Source organism: Euprymna scolopes, chromosome 5 (assembly GCF_053919585.1).
Source record: "Euprymna scolopes isolate OS-2025 chromosome 5, ASM5391958v1, whole genome shotgun sequence".
Taxonomy (NCBI): domain Eukaryota; kingdom Metazoa; phylum Mollusca; class Cephalopoda; order Sepiida; family Sepiolidae; genus Euprymna; species Euprymna scolopes.
The window spans coordinates 70,292,627-70,298,626 of NC_136486.1; positions in this window are offsets into that span (position 1 = coordinate 70,292,627).

Consider the following 6,000-nt stretch of genomic DNA (forward strand, 5'->3'; position numbering starts at 1 on the left):
TTCGAAGAATGGAGTTTAAAAAGAATTGAGTTTTCATTTCTTTTCTTAGATTTGTTTTCTAATAATTTGAAACCATTAGAAAACAAATATAAGAGAAGAAAGTTATGTTTTCATTTTGAACAGCTTTAAAAGAGCAATACACCTTAATGGCACTATGGTAAGTTCTTTTTTAATTACATTTTCACCTCAAACAAGGCACATTGCCATTTTGAAGTAGGGGATACTATCAGGGATATAAGACACATAGGTACTATGTATGTCGTTTAGCAGCAAAATATCAGTTCACATTACACTTGAACTTCTGCATTTCATTACAGTTGGGAAGGCAGGGACCCGGAAGGGAGTTCCAAAGTCTAGCAGTTCTGGCAAAGAAATTACTGGAGTAGAAAGCTATCTTACATCTAGGGATCTCCACTGTGTAGGGGTGGGATTTAGCTGCTTGTCGGGTTTTTCGAGAGTTTTTACGTTGATGGCGTACAAGTGCTTGCAGTTCGTGGGAACATTCACCATAAATACTTGTAGAATAGGCAGAGGGGATGCAACATTTCGTCGCTGGTACAGATGCTGAAGTTTAGATGACAGTTCGGAGCTTATCAGGTTGGCGACGCTCTTTGGAACCTTGTCTAGGAGCGAGAGACTAGTAGCAGATGCACCAGCCTAAATATGACAACAATACTCCATACATGGGCGAATGGTGGCCTTATAGAGGTACTTTCGGGTGTTAGTAGCTTTCTAGCATGGTAGAGAAGGAGAGCCTACTTTCTTCGCAGCGGTCCTGGCAATCCTCTCAATGTAACTGTTCCAACTCATGTTCCCTGTGAACGTTAGGCCGAGGAGTTTAAAAGAAGAACTTTCAAGTAATGAGGCTGTGGCCATTACTATTGTTGGTAGAGATGGTTTCTTGTAATTATTGAAGGAAACACGTTTAGTCTTGGCAGCATTGAATGTGATAATACATGTTTGTCCCCATTCCACTACAGACATAAGTTCAGTTCAAACAGACAGAAGTATATAGAAACTAGAAGTAATTGTAAGAAAGAAATAGTGAGAGCTAAGAGAGAATTTACTGAAAGCACTAGAAACCGCATCGAAGCACAGAAATTAGGAACCCGTGATTTTTTTGGAAAATTTGCAACAGTAATAGGAAATCAACAATTCCCCCACTATCCAAAAACCATGAGGTTGTTTACACAGAACCTAGAAGGCTAACATGCGTGCCAGTTGGTTTACCTCCAACCTAACATTGGACCCTGCTAACCACCCTCTCCCTGACTTCCTTTGTGGACAGACGCCACACTAGACAATCTTCTCAGGTACATGATATCGTAAAAATACTTTGACACTTCAAAAGCATGTGGACCTGATCTCATCCCGAGTGTCCTATCAAAAAATGCTCAGCCGAGGTAGCGCCAGTTCTCGCTAAATTTCAGAACAAATTCCTTAATGCATCTTGCTTTCCTGAGTACTGTAAACTACATCTGTGCTACCAGTTTTTTAAGAATTCTGGCGAAATAACTGACCACTTAAATTATCGCCCCATTAGCCTCCTCCCACTTTTCGCTAAAATTTTGGAGTCCATAATTAACCAAGCTCTAATCCATCACTTTATAAATGCTAAACAATATGGATTAAGGCAAGCCCGTTCCACAGTAGACATCTTAACTGTAATCTCTGGACGTAAATATCGTTCACTGGACAAAGCAGGGGAGGGAAGAGCAGTAGCAATATTTACTTTGTAATATATCTAAGGCTTTTGAACGGGTATGGCATGATGGTCTCCTCAGGAAAATTAGATCATACGGTATCACTGGACGAATACTTAACATAATTAAATCCTTCTTAAGTAAGTAATTAATCCAGGTTGTCCTCGACGGTCGTACATATAAACAATATGATATAAATCCGGGAGTGCCTCAGGGGGTCTATTCTTGGACCTTTATTATTTCTATTATTCATAAATAACCTCCCTGACAAAATGATTTCTGAGATGGGTATATATGCTGATGACACCACGCTCTATAACAGGCACCACAGGAATCAAATGAACAAATATCAAAGGAAATGGCAAAAACACAAGTCTTTCAATAATGTAACATTTAGTTTTTGAATAAATTATATATATATGAGTAAGGTATTGCAATAGTGAAAGTTAGTCGAGAGTTACCGTTTATCAGCCTGTGTACTCGATTGTTAAACTATATTACGGTAGGATTAAAAATGATAAATGCAATGAAGAAAGTTTTATTGTAAATAAGACGGTTCTTTAATTATTTGTTGGCATTGAACTTTAAGATTACCATGTTACGGCTTGTAAGGAAGTTGTCCCTTGGCAATGTGTAACACAGACGTTAAGTTCTAGGACAGAAATCAGCCGATTGAAAATTCTCCTCGTTTTAAACACGGGAAAAAAAGAGAGCATTTGCAGTTATTACCGTAAATATTTTATAACGAACAACCACAGATTAATTCTCATGAAAATAAAGATGAGTTAAGGAAAAACTGTTATATACTGGGTGATATGGCCGTGACGTCTATTTTGTTAGCACCATCTATATTCTACCTATCCGAGATTTTTGAATATCTCGATAGATAGAGAGATAGTTCGTTTGTGCATATATGCATATGTTGTTGTAACTCGTCTAGTGAATGGAATGGCCGCTGTTCATTTATCTATGAATAACGAGAGGCTTTGTTATAAAACAATTTGATTTAATTAATAACAACATATACACATCATACGACGGTGAAGGAGAGTGTGACGGGGTGGGTGTGGTTATGACAGGCAGTTGAGCGTCGTCTGTCCTTCTCTCTGCTGTCACCTCTCTCTCTTTTGACTTGTTTATGATTGCTTTTTATGAATTTTCCCGTTAACCGATTTACGTAATCGACCCACATTCTGCCCCTGTTGATGGTTACATTTGGTCTTACTTGCGGCCGAATTACGTCATCTTATTCCCAGGTTTCATTTTTGTCGGTCAGGGTTTACGTTCATCCGAACTTTGCTCCATTCAACGTCTGACCCATAAACCGACTTGCGTCATAAGACGAGGTCATCCAATTCCAGTTCATTCGCCCCTCCCCTCTTATTGTACAAAACAATTTTCCTACAGTCATGAAAATGATGCAGTGAAGAGAACCAATTATTCTCACTAGATGACGAATCGGATTCTGTACTCTATTAAGACGAGAAAAGCTGCGATGAACAGCATTTCAAAGCAGTATCTCTTCTTATAATATCTAGTCGTACGTAAGTAGAGGATTGTGCAGCAGAAATTAGGTTTAAACACATCTGGAGCAGTAGAATGATCCAAATATTATTACAGCACTTTAGCTACAAATTTAATATGTGTTCTTGTTTTACGATATTATTACAGCATTGCTGTTTATTAAGCAGAGGAAATTGCATCAGTAGTGTTCTTTTCATTGGTGGTGAAATGTATGATTTGTCGTAAATGTGTTGAGAATAATAATTTACCTTTCCCCATTGCGAAGTGATCCAGGTCGGCAGAAAGAAATAGAGATAAATATCAATATTTTCATCATCAAAACGCTGGCATAGACAGCAGTGTCTTCTGCATAGTTATCAATACATGGTAAAAATATTATTTAGAAAATTAATAACTAACTTCAATAAAATGTTGCCATATTATAAATATGTAAAGAGTTCGACGCTGAAGCTCCGTTCTTCAAAAGTTTCCTCGTCAATAATTATATTTATAGACTTGCCAGATTGTAACGTGTTAATGATTATTAAAACGGTCTCAGATATACAATACAATAACAACTTCATAGAAAAACATTTTTGATATATCCACAGCAATCATTCTAGAAGCGTAGACTCAAATCGATAGATTTTCTTACCATCTTGATTATTACAGGCAGCCTGTCAGCTGTTTATCTTGAAACATGAAATACATGTTTTCTGTCAATAAGTGGATTAATTTTGCCCACGTTATCGATAATTTGTTCAATGTATCACAAATTCGAACAACATACTCTTCTTATTGGTATGTGAAACGCAGAAGCCCGATGTCTAATAGTTTTGTATACTGGTTAGAACGATACCATGTTCCCATAAGACGGAAAGCATGTATGCAGTAAGCAAAGATTCGAAACATTAGTAATAATAGAAGCAAGTTCAATCCGAATATTTCTAATCACACTGGCTGGGATCTTCTAAAATGTTGTTGTCTTATCCATACCTAATTTCTTAATAAGTTATGTAGCATCGCAAATAGATATGTTAAAATTCTGAAAGAGTGTTGTCCAGACCGTAAAAGATGAATATTTCAAGGATTTTTACGAAAGATTGCTTTATTGGCTGTTAATCAGATGAACTCTGTTAATCAGTGATGATTAGAATAGAAGTCTTGTTTTTTCTTTCAAACACAGCCCCTTATAGTCATTGGCTTTTTGAGGACTGTTTGCATTTTTATGCGATGCAGACCATTCAAAATCAGACAGATGCAAAGAATAGATTCACAGTTGAACACGACAATTCCTCTATGGTTTGTCAAAAAAAAGTCGCCATAAAATTGAATCACTTTCTATTATCTGAGTCGACTGCATTTTTAGTAGGTAGTCTTAGTATTTCGTAATAAACTACTAAGAACACGAAAAATAAATAAGTTTATGCAATTTCCAGATTGCTTCACAGTGTACTTAATATGAAATGTTATATATTACAATATTCTTTAAACTTTTTTTCATATTCACTTGCTGTGTTAATAGTATTTTAATAATAATATCAAGTTAGCTTCTTTTAATTATTTACATAAAAGTGGATAATTTACATTGTAATCCCATATAGATTCCATTAGTTTTTTAAAGCTAGTTTACGCAACTCTTACTCACACTTTTAATATCCCTTTTATCACTAAAAAAACAAGAGTTTTGCACCTTCTAGTTTCTGGGTAAAGAGGGTATGTAAGTTATTCATGGTTTTAATACTTGAAGTATTCATCGCAATTATCGAGTTTCTTTTGAACAGGGTGATTGGAAAATTACACCTTTCCATTAAGTCTTCGTAATTTGTTATTGAAATATAATAAATAAAAAAGATAATATGATACTACATAACATGCAATTATATTTAGCATACAATATGGGTGCTAAAATTCTTCGCGAGCGTATCAAGTCACGTAGGAATTATGTTAATTGATTTAAGGAAGCACATTTCTTTACTAATATGACATCGAGGATATAAATCACTCAAAAATACATAATATTTATAGATTTATTTTTGAATAATAGGAAATACGACGAGAGGATTGAACATCTCTACACGTCATCTACTTTAAACAATAGCCTAGAATATTTAATTGTTCTTGCATTTCCAGTAACGTCGCGAATGGAATGGAAGGACTAAAGCACAAAATAACAAGCGCGATACCCTGTTATATCATCTATATTTCTTGTAAGATTTTTATTTAAATAATAAACAACTTATGTGTAATAAGAATGAAGTACTTTTTAATCACCTTGGACAAGAATTTATTTCGAATATTATTTCTTAAATGTTAGTGTTCATTGCAATCAGATAATACGCATGAGCCCGAGTATTTTCGTCTTAATTAACACTCACGATTGGTTCCTTTGCCTCCGTTTACATTCTGCGTCTGTGTAGTCCCCCTCTCTGCCTCTCTCTCCAACCCTCTCTATTTCTCCCTTGTTCTCTGCTTATGTCTACCTTAAAGTTTATCCCCCTGCCGCTCTTTTTAATTCCTTTCTTCTCGCCTTACCTGCCAATACGTAATTACATTTAACGTATATTTATGCTTCTGCCACAAAATCACGGCAACAAATTCGCATAGAAAAACAAAGAAAATAAAGAAAATAGTTCTTTAGCTTGGCACACAACTTGTTCTTATTGCTATTCATTAAATCGAACTAGCGCTTCATAATTATATCCCTTCACACAACTCGACGTATTATTCGGTTTTCTTCTAATGAGCCTCGGTGATTATAAAGCATAGATTCAAAGCAATACCCGTATTTAAT